Source organism: Schistocerca nitens, chromosome 1, assembly GCF_023898315.1.
Source record: "Schistocerca nitens isolate TAMUIC-IGC-003100 chromosome 1, iqSchNite1.1, whole genome shotgun sequence".
Taxonomy (NCBI): Eukaryota; Metazoa; Arthropoda; class Insecta; order Orthoptera; family Acrididae; genus Schistocerca; species Schistocerca nitens.
In genome coordinates, this window is record NC_064614.1 from 289,293,105 (window position 1) to 289,318,206 (window position 25,102).

Below are 25,102 nucleotides of genomic sequence, written 5' to 3' on the forward strand. Positions count from 1 at the left end.
ATAAAAATTAATGCGATGAATTAAACTCTAGCAAAACAACTGTCGTTTTACTATTTGAAGGAATTACAGGGTGGTTATAATTAAACTTTTCCTATTCGAGAGGGCTCCCATTAAAAAGGAGTGATCGTAGAATAATAAACTTTCTGGACATGCAGAAGAGAAATAAAGAATACACCTCTGGAAAAAACACATTTCAATTTCCACATTTGCTAATTGCGCACCATGTACAAGTGAATGTGACGACCATCTGCGTCTATTGCAACCTGGAACCGCACTAGAGATACAATTTCAGGATTGTTCGCAGCACTTTTCGAACGCTGGACTATGGAATGCTCAACTATAGTGACACAGCTCGCGCCATGCTTGAAGGTCGCACATTGCGTCCAGCACTGTCAATCAGGGAAACACTACCAGTATCGGGATGTAACGTCAAGTCATGACACTAACACTACTAACAACGCACATCCTTGAGCAGACAATCTAACATGATGTCTATAAAGTTAGGTGCCTGTATGGAAAATAGTTTTCCATCGACACTGACTCAAGTAGCGGATGTTTAAGTACAACCGCCCTGAAGCAGCAGTATATCCTTTAGGATTTTAATTGAGTGGACGGTAGGTCGTAATCGTTAAAGGATTTTAGAGCCCATATATTGCATAACAACACTCCCATCACCGCACATGACATGATACTTGTCCTTCACTCCAAATGCAACACCGCCCCTGGTCACAATGGCATCACCTACGTCACCTCAAGGAATCCTTCCCCGTCCTTCCTGGCTATCCTTGCTACCCTGTAAAATTTCTTCCTCCCCACTGGCTTTTACCCTGACTTGTGGAGGACTTCCCTTGTCCTGCTGTTCCATAAACCCAACAAACCCCACTCTGATACCTCTTCCTATCGCCCATCTGCCTCACTTCCATGTTCAGTAAGGTCTTCAAGAACATCTTCTCCCGCCGTATTCACTGTCACCTTAACCAGCACCACCTCCTTCCCCTTACCCAGCGTGGCTTCTGGCCTTCCTTCTCAGTCGACGACCAGCTCCTTAACCTTACCAATCTTCTTTCCCTCCAACGTAACTCCCATCACTCCACTATCTTTGTTTCCCTTGAACCCCCAGAACGTCTACGACTGTGTCCAGCACCCCAGGCTCCTCTTCACACTCCAGACCTATGCTGTCCCTATCAATTTCGTCCATCTCGTTGCTTCCTTCCTCTCCCATCGTCCCTTCTATGTCACTACCCACAATTCCAACTATCATACCTTCTATCCCTCCGCCGGCATGTCCCAAGGCTCAGTCCTTTCCCTTCTCCTCTATCTCCTGTACAAAGCTGATATGGCCAAATCTTCCCCACCTTTTCATCTCCTCCAGTTTGCTGATAGCACCGCCTCCCTAGAAACTTATCCTACCCTTCAGGGTCCCAATGTACCCTCCAAACCCACCTTCACTAGTTCACCACTTGGTGCAACCAGTGGTTGCTTTGTGTCAACCCCTCCAAGACCCAGGCCAACATCATAGGCCACACCACCCACTCCTTCTGCCTCCACGATCTCTACCTAACCATTTATGGCCATCCTATCCACCTCACACCTACCCTCAAATATCTTAGCATCACCCTCGACCGCCACCTCACCTTGACCCCCTATCTCCTTACAATCCAACACAAAGTCCATGACAGACACTGCCTCCTGAAACTCCTGTCCAGCCAGACATAGGGACTGCATTCTTCCATCATCCTTCACAGCTAGAAATCCTTCATTCGCCCCATCGTTTGTTATGCCAGCGTTGCTTGAATTTCCGCCCCTCCCAGGTTCTATAACGCCCTCCAAATCCTCGAGCGCTATGCTCTCCACCTCGTCTTCCATATCCACCTTCCATCCCCCACACGCATCTTCTATGACCTCATCCCCTTCCCCCACTGTCTCCTTTTCCTTGAACACATCTGCACTTTGCATATTGCCTGTCGACTTGATCGCCCCCACCCTCTGGTGTCCTCCTTTCTCTCCAGCCCCAGACTGTTGCCACGCCTTTACCGTTGTGTCCCACCCTCTCTCCATCTTCACACCCTTCACCCTGACGTCTACCCCTCCTCCCAACTCTTACCACACCTCCCTCTTGCCTCCTCCTCACAGCTCCCTGTCCACCCCCTTCCTTCTATTGAGCAACTTTCCCCCTCTTACACCCGTGGTCTAGGGGTAGCGTCTCTGATTCATAATCAAAACGTCTTCGGTCCCGGGTTCGATCCCCGCCACTGCCTAAATTTTGATAAATAATCAGCATTGGCGGCCGAAGACTTCCGGCATAAGAAGTAAGCCTCATTCTGCCAACGGCCTTGTCAAAGAGGGTGGAGGAGCGGATAGAGGTTCAGGGCACTCTCTTGTCCTAGGGGTGGAAATTGCCCCTAAAGGCGGAAGAATCAGCAATGATCAACGACACGAGGATGCAGAAGGCAATGGAAACCACTGCATTACAGTCACATAACGTGTATCCACAGGACATGTGGCCTGTATTTGAAGAAGTGTCATGATGATCTCTCCATTGGCAAAAGATTCCGGAATAGTCCCCCATTCGGATCTCCGGGAGGGGACTGCCAAGGGGGAGGTTACCATGAGAAAAAGATTGAATAATCAACGAAAGGATAATGTTCTACGAGTCGGGGCGTGGAATGTCAGGAGCTTGAACGTGGCAGGGAAACTAGAAAATCTGAAAAGGGAAATGCAAAGGCTCAATCTAGATATAGTAGGGGTCGGTGAAGTGAAGTGGAAGGAAGACAAGGATTTCTGGTCAGATGAGTATCGGGTAATATCAACAGCAGCAGAAAATGGTATAAGAGGTGTAGGATTCGTTATGAATAGGAAGGTAGGGCAGAGGGTGTGTTAATGTGAACAGTTCAGTGACCGGGTTGTTCTAATCAGAATCGACAGCAGACCAACACCGACAACGATAGTTCAGGTATACATGCTGACGTCCCAAGCTGAAGATGAACAGATAGAGAAAGTGTATGAGGATATTGAAAGGGTAATGCAGTATGTAAAGGGGGACGAAAATCTAATAGTCATGGGCGACTGGAATGCAATTGTAGGGGAAGGAGTAAAAGAAAAGGTTACAGGAGAATATGGGCTTGGGACGAGGAATGAAAGAGGAGAATGACTAATTGAGTTCTGTAACAAGTTTCAGCTCGTAATAGCGAATACCCTGCTCAAGAATCACAAGAGGTATACTTGGAAAAGGCCGGGAGATAAGGGAAGATTTCAATTAGACATACATCATGGTCAGACAGAGATTCCGAAATCAGATACTGGATTGTAAGGCGTACCCAGGAGCAGATATAGACTCAGATCACAATATAGTAGTAATGAAGAGTAGGCTGAAGTTCAAGACATTAGTCAGGAAGAATCAATACGCAAAGAAGTGGGATACGGAAGTACTAAGGAATGACGAGATACGTTTGAAGTTCTCTAACGCTATAGATACAGCAATAAGGAATAGCGCAGTAGGCAGTACAGTTGAAGAGCAATGGACATCTCTAAAAAGGGCCATAACAGAAGTTGGGAAGGAAAACATAGGTACAAAGAAGGTAGCTGCGAAGAAACCATGGGTAACAGAAGAAATACTTCAGTTGATTGATGAAAGGAGGAAGTACAAACATGTTCCGGGAAAATCAGGAATACAGAAATACAAGTCGCTGAGGAATGAAATAAATAGGAAGTGCAGGGAAGCTAAGACGAAATGGCTGCAGGAAAAATGTGAAGACATCGAAAAAGATATGATTGTCAGAAGGACAGACTCAGCATACAGGAAAGTCAAAACAATCTTTGGTGACATTAAAAGCAACGGTGGTAACATTAAGAGTGCAACGGGAATTCCACTGTTAAATGCAAAGGAGAGAGCAGATAGGTGGAAAGAATACATTGAAAGCCTCTATGAGGGTGAAGATTTGTCTGATGTGATAGAAGAAGAAACAGGAGTCGATTTAGAAGAGATAGGGGATCCAGTATTAGAATCGGAATTTAAAAGAGCTTTGGAGGACTTACGGTCAAATAAGGCAGAAGGGATAGATAACATTCCATCAGAATTTCTAAAATCATTGGGGGAGGTGGCAACAAAACGACTATTCACGTTGGTGTGTAGAATATATGAGTCTGGCGACATACCATCTCACTTTCGGAAAAGCATCATCCACATAATTCCGAAGACGGCAAGAGCTGACAAGTGCGAGAATTATCGCACAATCAGCTTAACAGCTCATGCATCAAAGCTGCTTACAAGAATAATATACAGAAGAATGGAAAAGAAAATTGAGAATGCGCTAGGTGACGATCAGTTTGGCTTTAGGAAAAGTAAAGGGACGAGAGAGGCAATTCTGACGTTACGGCTAATAATGGAAGCAAGGCTAAAGAAAAATCAAGACACTTTCATAGGATTTGTCGACCTGGAAAAAGCGTTCGACAATATAAAATGGTGCAAGCTGTTCGAGATTCTGATAAAAGTAGGGTTAAGCTATAGGGAGAGACGGGTCATATACAATATGTACAACCAAGAGGGAATAATAAGAGAGGACGATCAAGAACGAAGTGCTCGTATTAAGAAGGGTGTAAGACAAGGCTGTAGCCTTTCGCCCCTACTCTTCAATCTGTACATAGAGGAAGCAATGATGGAAATGAAAGAAATATTCAGGAGTGGAATTAAAATACAAGGTGAAAGGATATCAATGATACGATTCACTGATGACATTGCTACCCTGAGTGAAAGTGAAGAAGAATTAAATGATCTGCTGAACGGAATGAACAGTCTAATGAGTACACAGTACGGTTTGAGAGTAAATCGGAGAAAGACGAAGGTAATGAGAAGTAGTAGAAATGAGAACAGCGAGAAACTTAACATCAGGATTGATGGTCACGAAGTCAATGAAGTTCAGGAATTCTGCTACCTAGGCAGTAAAATAACCAATGATGGACGGAGGAAGGAGGACATCAAAAGCAGACTCGCTATGGCAAAAAAGGCATTTCTGGCCAAGAGAAGTCTACTAATATCAAATACCGGCCTTAATTTGAGGAAGAAATTTCTGAGGATGTAGGTCTGGAGTACAGCATTGTATGGTAGTGAAACATGGACTGTGGGAAAACCGGAACAGAAGAGAATTGAAGCATTTGAGATGTGGTGCTATAGACGAATGTTGAAAATTAGGTGGACTGATAAGGTAAGGGATGAGGAGGTTCTGCGCAGAATCGGAGAGGAAAGGAATATGTGGAAAACACTGATAAGGAGAAGGGACAGGATGATAGGACATCTGCTAAGACATGAGGGAATGACTTCCATGGTACTAGAGGGAGCTGTAGAGGGCAAAAACTGTAGAGGAAGACAGAGATTGGAATATGTCAAGCAAATAATTGAGGACGTAGGTTGCAAGTGCTACTCTGAGATGAAGAGGTTAGCACAGGAAAGGAATTCGTGTCGGGCCGCATCAAACCAGTCAGTAGACTGATGAGGAAAAAAAAAAAAAAAAAAGGCACCCCCTCCCTCTCCCGTGCTCCCCTTCAGTGTCTTTGCACTTCCTCCTGCTTTGTCTTCCCACTTCTCCCACCCCACCTGTCTCCTGCTTCTTGGTACACCCCATCACCCCTCTATTCCTTTCATCCTCTCAGGCCTCTACCACAGCAGATCCCTCCTGGCAGTTATTATTCTTGGTCGTGTGTACTTCATCTCTTAAAGTGGTTTTAAGGTGTCTGTATTCTGGAGTTTTTTAATACTGTGGCCAACTTTTAACAAGTGTGTGCGTGTGTGACTTCAGTGTCTTTATTGTGCTCTAAGAATCGTCAACTGTGTTTTTTTAATTTTATGTAGACTTTTTTTTAATTGTCCCCCCATGAACGTCTCCATGTCAGTTTATATTTTTCCTCCATTGTCTCCCCTTACTCTGTTTTTATGTCCCCCTTTTTATCGCCTTTATATGTATATTTTTCACCTTTTATTAGCTGTCAAGTCACTCTGCTGAAGAGTGGCTGATTGTGCCGCTGCGAGCCCTTCCCTGCCCATATGGGGCAGAGGAATGATATCACAATAAATGAAAAAGTAGACCTTAGTTCTGAATATTTATTTATCGTCTTTATACTGATTAACCAATTTGCTGTCCCACGACTGTCAATGAAACTTAATAGCTAGCCACTAGTAGTGAAGAAACTGTGCGGGAATAATGACGGGAAAAAGACAGCAACATCAAAAAATAATTAATGTAGATTAACGAAGTTTCGGGAATACAGTTGTTCAAAAATCACTGGTTAATGTAAGCGCAACATTAATAAGTGTAAATGCGAAATGCTCGTACTTCAATAACTGGTGTAACCGCCTCCTAACCAACACACGTCCATCACTGTCATCGAGGAAGATCCAGCTTTCATCAGAAAACACAACAGACCTTCACCCTGGTTTACATTGAGCTCTCTTTTGACACTACTAGAGTCGTGGTTTGGGGTCAGTGGAATGCACGCTACAGGACGTCTAGCTCGGAGCTGTTTTTGAAGTAACGGATTTGCAACACTTCGTTATTTCACTGTGGTGACAGCTGCCTCTCAAATTTCTGCTGCGGATGCAGCACGATGCTCCAGAGACATACGCCGAACACGATAGTCTTCCCTCTCAGCAACACGGCCGTCCGGAACCCGGTTTTCTTGCCACCGTACACATTCGTGACCACCGCTGCCACCAATCATCTACAGTGGCTAAATTCCCGCCAAATATTTCTGCAGTATCCCAGAAGGAACATCCAGCATCTCGTAGTCTTAATATACTACCTCTTTCAAACCCAGTGAGGTGTTGATAATGGCGTCTTTGTGGCCTTAAAGGCACTCTTGACTAACACCAGCTCACCTCGTCCAATCTCAAACCTAACTAACGCTCAAGACCGTTACAGTGTGTATTTAAATCAACCCTGATTTGCATCCTCATAGTGGCACTACTAGCACCACTCTTATGCGGTTGGTGCAAATTCGAATAACCGTTATCAAAAATGGTTCAAATGGCTCTGAGCAGTATAGGACTTAACTTCTAAGGTCATCAGTCTCCTAGAACTTAGAACTGCTGAAACCTAACTAACCTATGGACATGACACACATCCGTGCCCGAGGCAGGATTCGAACCTGCGACCGTAGCGGTTTCGCGGTTCCTGACTGTAGCGCCTAGAACCGCTCGGCCACTTCGGCCGGCTAACCGTTATCTTTCAGATATAGAAACACACCTACAACTTTCGTTTATATCGCACAACTCCTTCTTGGTGCTACGATATTTGGCGTATTTGGCGTCACAAGTGCTGTTACTTATCGTGCAGTTGTGTATTTGTCTCTACAGCTAAGTATCTCTGCGACGTATGACTGTTGGAGGTTTCTCACCGTGGGAGCGGCAGGACCTACAATATGCCTGTATAATTAGCAGTTGTTTCAAGAGCGCAGGACCTAATCTTTCCACAAGCTAACTTGGAGATGCGCAAGCTCTACTAATGTGTGAAAAAAAATTGACTTATTTTGTTAAAAACTTCGTAGTAACAGCAGCCGTCATCAAACACATACGAAAAACCATATCATTTTACATGCGTGTTTAAATCAGTTAAATGATAATGTTTCAAAGTTGACTCTTATAATGAATGAAATGGACTACTTTGACATGTGAATCGTTGTGATCATTCGCGCTGTACAATGACCATGATTCACGATTGGTGGTCGTAGTGCTAGCTCGTACTGCTTCAAACTTGTTAAAACTGTTTCGACATATCAGCAGTTACCTGGAATTGTGAAAGATGCCGTGACAAATACGATAAAGCTAATGGTTTTTATCTATATTTTAAACAATGGGCACTGGCATCAAATTGGTTATGTCATTTAGAGTCAAGGCACTGTCGCATCATGTGTACTCTTTATTGCGAAAATATAAGATGTGCTGAATGTGTTATTCTGTCACAAAGAGCGGATAAGCCAGTATTCTCTGACGCTGCCTACATACTTGCAGTTGCGTGGTGGTGGATTTACTTAACACTTGCGTAGCGTTTTGTCGGAGATTTTGGTCTGATGACTGACAAGTATTTCAATTGATTAGCCATAGACGGAACGTTATTCAGTTTATGTCCCAAATGTAGCAACCCTAGTGTACTTATTTTTACAATTGTTTAGATAAATACCGACTTTTGCAATCGTAGTAAAAGTCTTTAACACAAAACGCGTTTCGCTTTATTCTAACTCATCTTCAGTGGTATAAACAATATTACGCCTTAAGGTTAGTCACGAGTTTTTGTTCTTTACGTCATTCTTTCTCCTCTTATCAGACTTCAGGAGACAGCACTTACACAAACACAAAAAATTTTAACGTTGTGTGTTGTGAAGAACCGCTCTCGTCTCGCTATTTTGTGTGTTTTGTTTGCACGGTGCATTCGTTTTTCCTTTGTTTTGGCAGCGATAGGTGCGTCTGCAGGTGCTCTATCAATGTGAGTGTTTGTATTTTCCACCTAGTGTGTGTGTGTGTGTGTGTGTGTGTGTGTGTGTGTGTTTGTTCTGTGTGTTTGCAATAGGACCTAACATGTCTTACCTACTGTGTGTATAAATAATTACTAAGGTGCAGTGCTGGTTGATATAGGTTGGGGATAATGCGTAGTTTGTGACACTTTATGGTGTCTAGGAGGTGTGTTTTTTCTCTACAATACGTTTTATTAGTTGTTAGTGAATCGGACAATTTTCATGTCCTTTGCCACTGTTGTAGGGTGGTGGTTTTCTTGCTGGAAGTGTTCTGAAAATAATGAATGGCTGGTTCTGTTTTCTCACGCTCTTTTGTGTTCTTTATTCCTTATTTCAAATGTTCTGCCTGTCTGTCTTAAGTATAGAGCATCACAGCTGTCACACTGGAGCGGATAATGTTAAGAGTTTTGGTACATGACAGTATGATATTTTTTTTAGACATTCCTGTAAAGAGATATTACTTTGGAAGGCAATTTTTGTTCCTTGTTTCTTGAGGATGTTCGCAATTCTGTGTGTCAGTTTGTTTCCATATGTGAGTGTGTACCAACTTGTCTGATGATGTTATGTGTTTTGCACTTCCTGTCTAATGGTGCTGTTTTGGTGTGTGTGTGTGTGTGTGTGTGTGTGTGTGTGAATTTGTGGTAGGTGTTGTGGGTCTCTGAATTTGTTTGGTGTTTTATTTTTAAGTTCTTCTGGATTCTATTGTTCTGTTTTGTTATTAGGGATTCTTGGTACCTATTTTTTTGCTATCTGAATATTCATGTCCAGCTGCTTATTATAGTTCAGTATTTAAAGTGATTGTGTGTTTACTCTGTGGAGCATAATTGAGGGCAGTTTCTTTTGGGGCATGTGGTTGGTTAGATGATTGATGTAATGCTGTGTAGGTTGTGGTGTTTTCCTGTAAATGCTAAATGAGTGTTGGTTATTCTTCTTTATGATGGATGCATCTAGGAAGTTTATTTCACCTACTTGTTCTGTCTCTAAATTGAACTTTATGTTTGTATGTAATGTGTTTATCTCTGATGTAGTTGCTCTATTTTATTTGATGGTTCATTTTCCAAGCAGAGGATGTCTTATATGAATCTCCACCAATACAATATATTGTATTTTCCTAGTTCTATTTTTTGGAAAATTCTTTCTTCTAAAAATCCTTTCTTTATATTGTTCATGAAGATATTTGCTGTCTTCCTGAAACTGGGGATCCCGTTGACAATCTTATAGCTAGAATTCTTTATTGAACTAAAAGCAATTTTTGTCAGTAATGAGGTACATGAGTGTGGATAGCTCTGTTGTGCGTTCTTGTGGTAACTGATTGTAAGTATGTAGGTCTTGTTCTATTATCTTGATTCTTTCTTTGACTAGGATTGTGGAATACATGTTTTCCATATCAAATGAGGCCAACGTAGCTGTATGTCGACTATATAAGCCTTTTCCGTGGCTTATTAGATCTTCTGCATTTTTCTCTGTTCTGTCATTTTGTGTTTTATGTTGCTGGGTGATTAAATTTAGCTTATATCTGGAGAGGGAGTATGTGGCTGCTTTTCTGTATTGATGACAGGTGTCACAGGTGTATATACTTTCTGAAGATTTGGTTTCATCTGGAGTTTCGGCGCATAAGGTTTAGTACATGTCATACGAGATCTTTCTCTGTCGTTAGGTGTGTGTTATATTGTCGTTAGTACGCTTTTAATTTTTGTATTGAACCTCTTTCTGGGGCCTGACTTTATTTTTGTGATTTTATTCCGTGAAATGAATTCCTGTATCTTGTTACTGTATTCTTGTTTTACCATAAGGAAAAAGTACAGAGATAAGCACGATAAAATTTTATAGGTTTTTTTTTAATCCACATAAGAACGCGAAGAAAACACTGAAAAACATGAACAGGTAGACACTTGAAAAGAGAATGGAACTATTCTGCGAAGGCCTACTTGCAAAATTTCTAGAATGAGGAATCTAGGGACATACTACGATCCCCTTTGAATCATTCCTGTAGGGATCACAAGTATAAGGTAGACTAATAGTAACTTGCACAGAAGCATTTAAGAAATCATTCCTCCGCTCTCTATGTACGAATGGGTCGGAAAGGAGTTCCAAAACGTTGTACAATCACGCACCTAACGATGATTTGCGAAGTATTACTGTGGCTGTACACTTCTATGTAAAACTTAAAGACGAATGTAAGTTTCACGATATGTGTCACTGCCAATAAAGTAGCTCTATGAAACTTTGAACACACATAGAAAAAGCTACTGCAGTATAGTACAGAAGTTAACTGGAAGAAATACGCAGTGAGACGACGAGAAATTCCAATTTTTATTCAAAGGACATAATTACATTGAAGCCATCGCGATTAATAATAGTCCCATGTATACTGCAAAAGGAGAGACTTGGTTATTAACAGAGTGTGTGATGCCATAGTCGGCACTGAATGATCTGCAATGTGCTCCTGTGCTGGCCATGAGGTTGGAAAGGAGTTCTTGTGGGAAGGCGTTCCATTACCCCCCAACGGAACGATTGGCAACTGCAGTATAGTCGGTTGTGCTCGTGGATGCAATACATCTCCCCAATGCATACCATACTGGTCAACGTAATTATGCCACTGCTCTCCTTCCCAAGTATGTGTTTTCAGGAGCGCATTCGGCCCTGACTTCATGCAGATGACAATGCGAGGAAGAGTTCTTGGTACGAGAGAATGAGTGGTGGATGGAATGGCTAACCAGCTCCCCCGACTTAAATCCCATCGAGCACGTGTGGATTTATCATAATGTGGTCTATGTAAACTGAAATTAGGAGAGCCATACTAGGATTAGAGTTCTGTTCCTTCGTGAAACAAGCCCAGTATCGAAAAGGTAACGGCCCTACCTACCGACGGATAGTTCCCTTGAGTTAATGACCGATTTCCTTTCTCACCTTTGCCAGTCCAAGGTGCGGCTCACTGTAGCCGAGGCTGCTGATTTGTGCTTTTTAGTGGCGCTCGACTCTTAAGTAGTAGTTTCAAACCCCTGGTGGTTGGAATCCTGATGCTGCAAGAACTTTCCAGCAACAGAATTTAACAGGCAAGACGACGAAGGCTTGTACGTATGGTTATCCACCACCAGACTCTGCACCAGTGTCCTAGGTTAAACTACAGACACTGTTAGATTTAAATGAGGACATCTAGCTTGATAAATCCCTTATCGTCATCAATAACACGATCATGATTGTTACTGAACAGCTCAGTACACAATAAATCCTGAACAGACCCGCAAAACAATCATATTCACTGCCTGACGAAAAAAGTGAACCACCCAGAGGAAACAGTGGGATATGAATGGGGAAATTCATACGTGTACACACCACAAGCGGATATGTCAATGATTCTCTGACAGGGAGAACGGCCACAAGAGTGCATTAGTGATGCTCGTGTTTACTGTTGACACCAGACCTGACACGCTGTGTTAGGAGTGTGTGCAGCTTCATATATTGAGTGAGCCCCCGGTATGTGAGTGGCCAGTGCGACAGAATGTCAATCCTAAGCGCCTGGGCTGGGTTGGAGATTTTCTCCGCTCAGGGACTGGGTGTTGTGTTGTCCTAATCATCGTCATTACATCCCCAGCGACGAGCAAGTCGCCGAAGTGGCGTCAAATCGAAAGACTTGCACCAGTCGAACGGTCTACCTGACGGGGGGCCCTAGTCAAGAATTTACTGTGATGGACAAGGGGATGCTTCATACACGTGTGACACAGCGTTATTAGAATCTGACAGACTTTGAAAGAGAATTTATTGTGGATCTACAACAGATCAGCTTGGGTAATAGTGCAATATCCGTATTTGTGGGGCATTCAGATATGAAAGTGACCTAATGTCGACATTCATGGGAACATGAGGGCAGGCATACCTATCGTCAAAGTGCCGATCGACCACCTCTGATCACCATAAGAGGAGGATCGCCGTATTGTGCCCCAAGCACATCGTAACCCCTTCACACGTCCGTCTGCAGTCAGGGAACATGTAATGGACTGCCTGAAACACTCTCTGTCATTAGTGTAAATCCAACAGCATCCGGACTAGGGAATTCCTGCCCCATGCCTACGCTGCCATTAACTCGACAACACAGACAGCGGTGGTTGCAGTGTGTCGTGACTAGAAAGCTTTGACTGCTGATGAAAGGTATTACATAGTGTTCAGTGACGATTCGTGGATCTCCACTACCCTGATGACCTGGCGGCACGAGGGTACGTCACAGTATCCATCGTGGATACGAGACAGCGGCCGTCAAATATTTACCACAGAAAAACTGACAAACAGCCGTATATCTCCAGGACTTATTTTATTTAGACGACCAGTTTCGGCATCTCATTAATACCCTCCTCAGGACCCTATGCAATATATATATATATATATATATATATATATATATATATATATATATATATATATATATATATATATACGAGGGCGGTTCAGAAAGTAACCTCCGATTGGTCACAGTGCGGGTTGTGGGGGGAGTAGCGACGCCATCTGTGCGTTCACGCACTCAACAGGTCAGTCGGCATCAAGCCGTGGTCGAGTGAACGTCGTACCTGCGCTAGTTTAGTTTTTGTGGCAGTTTGAAATGTGTGCTGCAATAGAAAACCCCGCCAAATGTGAAGTGCGTGCTGTCATAAGGTTTTTTACAGCCAAAGGATATTCTGCAGCAGCTATTCATCGTGAGTTTTGTGCCGTGTACGGACCAAGAGTTATGAGTGAAGGAGTTGTCCGTGAATGGGTACGTTTATTTAAAAGTGGACGAGAAAACGTTCATGATGAAGAGAGGAGTGGTAGACCATCATTGGTGACTGACGAACTCGTTCAGACAGTTGATGCAAAAGTTCGTAAAAGTCGACGTTTCTCAATGTCGGAGTTGTCTACTGGTTTTCCACAGATTTCTAAGACTCTCTTGTACGAGATAGTGACAGCAAGATTGGGTTACCGTAAGTTCTGTGCACGATGGGTGCCCAAAATTCTTACCGACCACCACAAAACTCAAAGAATGGCCTCTGCATTAGACTTTCTGTCACGTTATGAGGACGAAGGAGAACCATTGTTAAACAGAATCGTGACCGGTGACGAAACCTGGATTAAGTACGTGAACCCTGAGACAAAAGAACAATCAAAGATGTGGGCACATTCAAATTCGCCTACCAAACCAAGAAAAGCCTCGCAAGATTTTTCTGCCAGAAAACTGATGGCAACGGTGTTTTGGGATGCCAAAGGGGTGTTGTTGGTTGAATTCATGGAACGTGGTACGACCATTAATCAAGACGTGTACTGTGAAACAATAAAAAAGTTACGACGGGTTATACAGAACAAACGCCGTGGTATGCTGACTTCCGGCATCGTTTTTTTGCACGATAACGCCCGTCCTCACTATGCTCGCAGAACAACGGCCCTTCTTGAGTCCTTCAAGTGGGACGTTATCAACCATCCACCTTACAGCCCAGACCTGACGCCAAGTGATTATCACCTCTTCATGCATTTGAAGAAAGGCTCGGGTCACAGCGGTTTGATGACGACGAAGAGCTCAAAGATGCGGTCACAGGCTGGCTCCAGGCACAAGCGGGTGATTTTTATGCAGAAGGAATTTCAAAGCTTGTAAAGAGATACGATAAGTGCCTCAATCGCTATGGAGACTATGTAGAAAAATAGTGCAAAGATGTAGTTGTAAGATGTATATATTAAAATACACTCCTGGAAATTGAAATAAGAACACCGTGAATTCATTGTCCCAGGAAGGGGAAACTTTATTGACACATTCCTGGGGTCAGATACATCACATGATCACACTGACAGAACCACAGGCACATAGACACAGGCATCAGAGCATGCACAATGTCGGCACTAGTACAGTGTATATCCACCTTTCGCAGCAATGCAGGCTGCTATTCTCCCATGGAGACGATCGTAGAGATGCTGGATGTAGTCCTGTGGAACGGCTTGCCATGCCATTTCCACCTGGCGCCTCAGTTGGACCAGCGTTCGTGCTGGACGTGCAGACCGCGTGAGACGACGCTTCATCCAGTCCCAAACATGCTCAATGGGGGACAGATCCGGAGATCTTGCTGGCCAGGGTAGTTGACTTACACCTTCTAGAGCACGTTGGGTGGCACGGGATACATGCGGACGTGCATTGTCCTGTTGGAACAGCAAGTTCCCTTGCCTGTCTACGAATGGTAGAACGATGGTTTCGATGACGGTTTGGATGTACCGTGCACTATTCAGTGTCCCCTCGACGATCACCAGTGGTGTACGGCCAGTGTAGGAGATCGCTCCCCACACCATGATGCCGGGTGTTGGCCCTGTGTGCCTCGGTCGTATGCAGTCCTGATTGTGGCGCTCACCTGCACGGCGCCAAACACGCATACGACCATCATTGGCACCAAGGCAGAAGCGACTCTCATCGCTGAAGACGACACGTCTCCATTCGTCCCTCCATTCACGCCTGTCGCGACACCACTGGAGGCGGGCTGCACGATGTTGGGGCGTGAGCGGAAGACGGCCTAACGGTGTGCGGGACCGTAGCCCAGCTTCATGGAGACGGTTGCGAATGGTCCTCGCCGATACCCCAGGAGCAACAGTGTCCCTAATTTGCTGGGAAGTGGCGGTGCGATCCCCTACGGCACTGCGCAGGATCCTACGGTCTTGGCGTGCATCCGTGCGTCGCTGCGGTCCGGTCCCAGGTCGACGGGCACGTGCACCTTCCGCCGACCACTGGCGACAACATCGATGTACTGTGGAGACCTCACGCCCCACGTGTTGAGCAATTCGGCGGTACGTCCACCCGGCCTCCCGCATGCCCACTATACGCCCTCGCTCAAAGTCCGTCAACTGCACATACGGTTCACGTCCACGCTGTCGCGGCATGCTACCAGTGTTAAAGACTGCGATGGAGCTCCGTATGCCACGGCAAACTGGCTGACACTGACGGCGGCGGTGCACAAATGCTGCGCAGCTAGCGCCATTCGACGGCCAACACCGCGGTTCCTGGTGTGTCCGCTGTGCCGTGCGTGTGATCATTGCTTGTACAGCCCTCTCGCAGTGTCCGGAGCAAGTATGGTGGGTCTGACACACCGGTGTCAATGTGTTCTTTTTTCCATTTCCAGGAGTGTATTTTTATTTAACTTGGTGTATTTTTTTAAATCAACCGGAGGTTACTTTCTAAACGGTCCTCGTATATATATATATATATATAAATATATAAATATATATATATATATATATATTTATATATATATATATATATATATAGTGCATAGGGTCCTAAGGAGGGTATTAATGAAATGCCGAAACTGGTCGTCTAAATAAAATAAGTCCTGGAGATATACGGCTGTTTGTCAGTTTTTCTGTGGTAAATATTTGACGGCCGCTGTTTCGTATCCACGATGGATCAACAGACACTGAATTACGACATTTGTGATAAAACTAAAGATTAATTAAGACGGTATTGAGATGGAACACTTCTTCTCATGTAAATACCTAAGAGTCACTTTAGATAGGTCTTTAACACACCGAAAACACTGTCTCAGCACCAAGCTAAGAGCGTCAGCCCGAAATAGCATCACTCGGAAAATCACTGGCTATAACTATGGAGCCCAAACTCAGTTCATCAGAACTTCCGTCTTGGCAGCCTGTTTTTCTGTAGGGCAGTATATTACAGCTCTGTCGGTGCAAAGCAAGTGTTCGTCGCACTGAATGAAACTGCACGCATGTCAACTGCATGTCCGAAACCGACACCAACAGAGAAGGTTAATCGCCTGGCAGATATTGCACATATTGATATACGATGGAAAGTAGCAGCACACACTGATAGCAAAAGGGTTGAACTAAATCATTTTCACTGTCTCTGTGCCCATAAACCACCATGATCTAGGATGAAATCGAGAAGTAGTTAGTTGGATCTCAGCACTAACTATGTCTCCACGTGATGACTGAAAATAATTGTAGGCAGCTAGATGTGATCAACTTTAGAAGTGAATGAATCCTGCTGACTGCCTACCGCATGGAGGTACTTTTGATCGGTCCACCTGTAGATCACTGAACAGGCTAAGACCATCTTTGGTAAATCCAGGGACAATCTTCTCAAATGGGGACTTTCCAAAGGATCGACACAATGTGAATGAGTAGGAGAACCGACAAGAGATCACCTACGCCACTGTCCATGCTGCTTTGGATCATGTAGTGACGAAGAGCTAATGAACTCTGAAGGCGGTGCAATTGCTGTTCCTCAGTACTGGGTGAAGATCATTTTGATCACTGGGTTAACAGTGTAAATTCTGAATTATAGAAATTGATGTTTAAGTAGCATCCATTAGTACACAACATTAATATAATGTAGAGTCCTGTACGGCTTCCGTCTTCAGTAAATAAATAGAACAGGTGTGGCGCGGTTCGCCTCAGGAGAGGATATAACGGCTTCGTGCCACCCTCCCCAACAGAATGGTGCATGCATTCAGGCCAGAGTTGGACTCATACTGCCAAGTTGTTTGTCAATTTGACTTTATTTAGTGAGCACTGGAAAAATGTCATATACGGTACCCTCTAAGCCCATGATGTTTCCTCTTTCCGTCAGGGGTCCTTCAATTTTTTTATCAGGTACTGTATGAGTTGCTTCAATTAAATGATCTCAGTAGAGTTATCATAACAAAGTCATCATAATGGGTAAATGCTCCTCTGTCGCACTATTTTCCTTGGCGTTATGGTTTCAGCCTTCCTTATACATCATGCGTTAGCGAGTTTTCCAATGCCATACATCCACCTTCCATTGTGTTATCATATCGGTCTTTTCTAGTGACTAGATTCTAATAAGGAACTTCTTTCCTCCATCTGCCATTCATTCGTTTGGCTACATGTCCTCTCCACCTATATTTCATTTTCATTAATGTCATTATTAGCCGGTCGTTGTGGCCTAGAGGTTCTAGGCGCTTCAGTCCGGAACCGCGCGACTGCTACGGTCGCGGGTTCGAATTCTGCCTCGGGCATGGATGTGGGTGATGTCCTTAGGTTAGTAAGGTTTAAGTAGTTCAAAGTTCTAGGTGAATGATGACCTCAGATGTTAAGTCCCATAGTGTTCAGAGCCATTTTGTCATTATTACGCATACAGCCCGCTAGCTGATACAGTTGTTCGATTTCCTCCCTTGCTCCAGTACGAGAGTCGCAAAATGACAGATTAATGTCGTCAACGTAGGTTTGATGCAAAATTGTTGAGCATATACTGAGTTCAAATGGGTAAAAGTGTCCTTCAGACAGAATATTTTGTATGTATATCTGCAAGCTTCCGTGGCTGTTGTCGCTCAAGTTAAAATCTTCTCGGTAATTAGGTCGCGTCATATTTCCTTTAAAATAATCGACGTTTCGACCCCTTTTCTGGGATCTTCGTCAGGATCTTCCGTTGTCCACTACCGCTAGAGCACTCTCAGAGACCAGTATCGTGTTCGTTTATAAAGGGGAGTTTTACCGCGCTCGTACAGGAGAAGTCGTCGTATTTCATAAAATTCTTATGGCTCCCATTGGTGGGTCATCGTCATATTCCCCTACTGATGCAGAAGAAGGGGCGCTGTTGGCTAAATTCTTGTGGATACTATTGGTGGCCCATCGTCATTGGATAGAAAGGCATTATTCCACTGAAGAACGGTTGTTGGTTGAAACTCCTCCTTCTGCTGTTGGAGGGCCGTCATCATTGGCTAGATACGAAACAGACAGAGCAAGAGAGGGGGAATGCTTACCCAAAATATTGTTGTCCACGAGGTGACTTGCAACCCGCTTTTTATGTCACTTCCACGATGCGGGTCGCATATTCACTTCCTTGATAGAAGGGATCCACGATGCCAGAAGCATATATCCGTCGTCTCTATTGAAATTAGGTGCATTCTTGGAAATTTCAAGCGCTTCTCGGACCTTTCTCCTATAAATGTTTATTTTCTTAGCCAACACACGAACGTTACTAACATCGATGTCAGAGCCACAGTTCTCATGATGTTCCGCTACTGACGATTTTACACTTTGTTTTAGCAGTGTGTGTCATTCGTGTTCCTTAATGCGTTCGTTAACAACCGAATTTTTTAAAGAGGACATTAAAGTCAAATGGATATGATATTTGGTCAATTGACAGGGCTTTTAGGAGGAATATTAATCACGCTAATAAGAATGACGAGGAACCGCCTTCTCACTCCGTTAGGTTACCGTTCGTTTCTGGGGTTACTGACAGCATAAGCAGAATTCTAAAGAAAAATGGTATTCAGACATCTTTCTTTAGTCAAAGTAAAACATCTTTTCCGACGAAAAACGGATGCACCTGATTGCCTCCACAACCTAGGCGTCTATTAAGCGACATTTGGCTGCGGCAAAGTGTATATAGGCGAAACGGGAAGAACTGTTAAAGAACGCATTAAGTAATGCGAACAGCACTCATGGCTAAAACAAAGTGTAAAATCGGCCGCGGAACATCATGTGAACTGTGGCTCTGACATCAATTTTAATAACGTAAGTGTGCTGGCTAAGAAAACAAACATCTCTAGAAGTAAGGTCCAAGAAGCGGCTGAAATTTCCAAGAATGCATCTAATTTCAATAGAGATCAAATGGTTCAAATGGCTCTGAGCACTATGGGACTTAACTTCTGAAGTCATCAGTTCCCTAGAACTTAGAACTACTTAAACCTAACTAACCCAAGGACATCACATAAATCCATGCCCGAGGACGGATTCGAACCTGCGACCGCAGCGGTCACGCGGTTCCAGACTGTAGCACCTAGAACAGCTCGGCCACACCGGCCGGCTTCAATAGAAAGGACGGCTATAGAGTTCCGTCAAGTCACCTCGTCGGACAAGAACATTTTTGGTAAACATACCCTCTCTCTTGCTCTGTCTGTTTCGCATCTAGCCAATGATGACGGCCCTCCAACGGCAGAAGGAGGAATTTCAACCAATAACCCTTCTCCAGCGTAAGTGTAGAATAATGCTTTTCTATCTAGTGACGATGGTCCACCAATAGTATCCACAAGAGTTTAGCCAACAACGCCCCTTCTTCTGCATTAGTGGGGGAATATTAGTCCATGATAATGGCCCACCAATGGGAGCCATAAGAATTTCAACCAATACTACGGCTTCTCCAGCACGAACGCGGAAAAAGTCCCCTTCATAAGCGAACGCGACTCTAGCCTCTGAGAACGTTCTAGCAGTAGTGGACAACGGAAGATCCTAGCAGAGGGGTCGAAACGTCGATTATTTTAGAGAAAATATGACGCGGCCTAATAACCCAGAAGATTTTAACTTGAGAATAGTTTCTGTCCACAAGTCAGTGCGGATTTAGAAAGCATCGCCCGTGTGAAACTCCGTATGTCCTTTGCTCACACGATATCTTGTTAGCCATCGATGAGGGGCAACAGGCTGATTCCATATTCTTATATCTCCGAAATGCATTTACACAGTGCCCTATTTCAGATTGTTAGCGAAATTTTACTGAGCATGCGGAATAGGTTGTCAGATATGTGCGTGTGGCTTAAAGGCTTCCTAAGTAATAGAATCCAGATCGTTGTCCTGGACGGCGATTGTTGACCACAGATAAGGGTATCGTCCAGGGCTGTCCCATGGAAATGTGGCAGGACCGCTCTCATTCTTTATATGCATAAACTATCTTACGCATAGTGTGGGCACCTATCTATGACTCTTTGCTGATAAAACTGTACTTTTTGGGAAATTATCGTCCTTGAGTGGCTGTAGAAGAATGCGGGATTACTTAGACTGAATTCTTGTTTGGTGTGATGAAGGCCAGCTTACTCTGAACGTATAAAAATGTAAATTAAAGCAAATAACAAAATCAACCCTGCAGTATTTGAATATGGTGTTAGTGGTTTGCTACGTGACATGGTCACGTCATGTCACTTCACGTCATGTAGACATAACATCGCAAAGTTATATGAAATGGAACGAGCAAGTAAGGAAGGTTAACATGGAAGGCGAATGGCCGACTTCGGTTCACTGGGAGAGTTTTAGGAAAGTGCAGCCCATGCACAAAAGAGACCGCGTATAGACTACTTGTGGGGCACATTCTTGAGTACTGCTCGAGTGTTTGGTTTCCCCTCCAAATCGGATTAAAGGAATACATCGGAAAAATTCAGAGGCAAGCTACCGGATTTGTTACCAATAGGTTCTATTAACGTGCGAGTGCTACTGAGATGCTTCGTGAACTCAAATGGGAGTCCCTGGAGCGGAGGCAATGTCTTTTCCGCGCAATGTTATCGAGGAAATTTTGAGAACAGGCATTTGCGGCAAACTGCAGAACGATTCAATTGCCGTCAAAGAACGTTTCGCTTAAAGACGGCGAAGAGGTGGTATGAGAAATTAAGTCTCCAAAGGAGACTAGTAGTGGTATAAGGTACCCTCCACCACGCACCGTAAGATGGTGTGCGGAGTTACATATGTAAATGTAGATCCAGGTTAAAAACACTGTGCCTCTCCAAAACAACGGAAGAATAGGTCGTTTTCCCTGGTCGCCATCATACTTGTCGACTGTGGTCATCAGGGATAGGGCAGAATATTGATACATCGCTGATCACAATGCGGCACCACCCCAAACGCATGTGTCTGTGTTGTGGTGTATGCTACGTGTAGATTGTTAATTCTCTTATCTGGCTGCTGCCTAGTCTCCGGCAAATGGTGTGGGATGACAAAGGATGTTTCTGGGAGCTGATTACATGTTCGCAGATAGCTGTCACAGATGCCAAGACGTTCTGATGTGGTTGGTGCAAAATACGGCGATCTTCCCTTGCGGTGGTTATATACGGTCATCCAGAACCTCGACGAAGAGTATGCCCGCTCTCGCTTTCCCACGCAGTTCAACGTTGGACCACTGTTACATACAAATGACTCACAAATCAATAAACTGCAGAATTCGACCAGCCAGCCAAATGGAGACCCAAAATGACACCTGTTTCAAACTCTTGCTAATAAAACTGTTTCACACGTGTTCACGGCATCACCATGCTCTTCACATCAATCACTCAACATCCGATGCTGTTCACACCACTTACATGCCCTACTAGGTCCGCTAAAATCATTAAACACGAAGAATACTACTGCACTTTGGCGCCTGTTCTAGCTGTGATTAGGAACTTCAGCTTTAAACATTTACACACCGCCGAAAGTGTGAACGTGTACGAAGCTACACTGGCATCCGACCTTGCCTTTCAGGCACTTTACTGTTTTTGTGAGGCAGTGTATTTCGTATACTTCCGTGTTAAAGATGTTAGAAAGGCCATACACCAATTACTTCTGCCTCATAGTGATACGCGAGTAGGCCTACAAACCGATAAAGCAACTGATCTCTTCATGAAATGAATTCTATGGCTGTATCACCCGAAGGACGTTGGTATGAACCGATAGTGGAATCAGTCTCTGCTTAAGCAGTCCCTGGAAATGAGTACCACAGGGACGCTACGTAGCTCCGCAGTTGTCTTCCAGCCTGCGTTGCCAGTTTTCGAGCAATTGGAATCGAACCAGAGTCGTCCGTTTGGCAGTCTCATGCGTTGCCTACTATGTAAGTGCTGCCAATAACTTTATTTTGGTGAAGAGGTCATCAGTTTTGTGAGTCTTATCATGTATTTCACTTCCTCCGCCCTCAATGACAAGGTTGTTGGCAGAAAGATGATGGCTTCTTGTACAGGAAGTCTAGCTTCGTAACATACAGTCAAAATTAAGAAAAGCTTAGAATTTAAAGTCTCTTTGCCAACAAAGTTACAAGAGGCGAAGGGCTGAGGAGCATTTGGTTGTGTTAAGTTGTGAAAAGAGACCACGAAATAAGAATATACAAATGGCTATCTGGAGGGATGAACCTTGTGTTATCCGAATACCACTCTGATACATTAAGAACTGTTCTACCTCTCTCAATAATATTAAGAATACATAATCTTGTGTATGGAGCTTGTAGGAATCATTTTAAAAGCGAGGAATACATCAGTACAGTCCTGAAAAGCATAAGGAGACTAAAAAATGGGTAGTATCTGAAGGTTATGTAAAATCTATCTGGGGATTAAAATCACAAAGTCTTCAGTTTAGATATCCAACATAGAAGCAGTAGGTGAGCGAGTGTATATTTAATCGCTTCATTTATCACGAATGATTGTGTAGCATCTATACACGCATGTGGAATTATAATGGACAATGGGTGAAGAAATGCCGTCAGAGCACATTTCCACTGAAACAACACTTAGCATTGTCGTGTTTCTATATAAGGGCAGACGCTGGTAAGTTTAGGCAGAGTTTCCCAGACGTGTCGCTAGCACTAGACAGCATTCTGCAGAAGCGACTATCTGGACCACGCCGTCGCCGTATACTGTCGGTTTCTTTCAGAGCCTTGCATCTGATTGTCTTCGACGACGATGCCGCCGCCATTTATAAGACGCTGGAAGCGCAAAAGCCAAGGAGGTGGCGGCGTCGAAGCTGTCTGCGAACGATACGAACGTAAGTCGTAGTGTTTGAGGAAATACAAGCTCCCACGATTCGCAGTAAACTCTTACCCATGAACTCTAGTTTTCTTTCAGAGCCTTATACAAGTCACAGTAAACGTTTGCTCATGTACTCTTCTTTCTTCCAGAGCCTTGGATTTGAGTCCACGACGACGTCGCCGCCGTGTACAAGTAGCTGGAAGCGCAAGGGCTGATAATGTGTTGCCGTCGAAACTGTTTGCGAGCGACGCGAAAGCACACCGTGGTGTCTGACAATCTTACCGAGCTTGTAAATGAAACTGAGTGAAATGAAATAAAATAAAAATGAAATAAGTGAACTGATTTTGTTCTAACTGTAATATCTGTAGGTGTAATGGTTTAAGGCTCATAACTTTCACCAGAGTCGCGGAAATATTCCTCATCAGGCTTATAAATACACAGAGTCCGTAAGAAAAGTAAAATTTGATTTGTTCTATCAGCAATAATGGTATACGAATGGGAAATACAATAGTTCGATGCTCATAATTGGAGGAATGCATTTTTCATGCATGTTTTTACTTCTATGTCACTAATTAAACGTCATGTTCTGAACGTTTTTAAGTATAAAAAGTAATATATTGCTCAGACATACACACGGAAGAGCCAAAGAAACTGATAAACCTGCCTAGCTCGTGGTCGTACGGCAGCGTTCTCGCTTCCCACGCCCGGGTTCCCGGGTTCGATTCCCGGCGGGGTCAGGGATTTTCTCTGCCTCGTGATGACTGGGTGTTGTGTGATGTCCTAAGGTTAGTTAGGTTTAAGTAGTTCTACGTTCTAGAGGACTGATGACCATAGATGTTAGTCCCATAGTGCTCAGAGCCATTTGAACCATTTGAAACCTGCCTAATACCGTGTAGGGCCATCCCGAGCACGCAGAAGTGCCGCAAGACGACGTGGCAGGGACTCCACTGACAGTATGTGGGGATGGAGATCCCTTCAGCACGTTGCAAGGCAGCCCAGATATGCTCAATAATGTTCATGTCTGGGGAGTTTGGTGACCAGCGTAAGCGATTACACTCAGAAGAGTGTTTCCGGAGCCAATCTGTCGCAATTATGGACGTGTTTTCGGAGTCAATCTGTCGGAATTCTGGGCGTGTGGGGTGTCACATGCCAAAGAATGGACATGAATGGATGCAGGTGATCAGACAGGAAGGTTACGTACGTGTCACCGTAAGAGTCGCATCTAGACGTATCAGGGGTCCCATATCACGCCTACTGCACACGACGCACACCATTACAGAGCCTCCACCAGCTTGAACAGTCCCCTGCCGACGTGCAGGGTCCATGGAATCATGATGTTGTCTCCATACCCGCATACGTCCATCCGCTCGATACAACTTGAAACGAGGCTTGTCCGATCACGCAACATGTTTCCATTCATCAATAGTCGAATTTCGGTGTTGTTTGAGCAGGCGAGGCGTAAGGCTTTGCGTTGCGTAATCATCAAGGGTACACTAGTGAGCCTTCTGCTTCGAAAGCCCATATCGATGATACTTCGTTGAATGGTTCGCACGTTGACACTTGTTGATAGCCCAGCATTGAAATATGCAGCAATTTGCGGAAGGGCTGCACTTCTGTCACGTTGAACGATTTTCTCCAGTATTCGTTGGTCCCATTCTTGCAGGGTCATTTTCCGGCCGCAGCGATGTCGGAGATTTGATGTTTTGCCGGATTCCTGACATGCACGGTACGCTTGTGAAATGGTCGTACGGGAAAATTTCCACTTCATCACTGCCTCGGAAATGCTGTGCCTCATCGGTCGTGCGCCAACTATAACATCACGTTCAAACTCACTTTAATCTTGATAACCTGCCATTGTAGCAGCAGTAACCGATCTAACAGCTACGCCAGGACCTTGTCTTATACAGGCGTTGCCAACCGCAGCGCCGTATTGTGCCTGTTTACAATCACTGTATTTGAATACAAACATGCCAATACCAGTTTCTTTGGCGCTTCAGTGCACAACAAGTGCATATGATGCTTGCTTGTATCTGATTCACGTAAAGACAATGCGCCATCGCCTGTAATTGCTCTACACACTGGCGCCACATGGGCCTGTTGCCCACGGTGACCTCGAGATAATGCTTCATCGCAACGAACAATCTCTG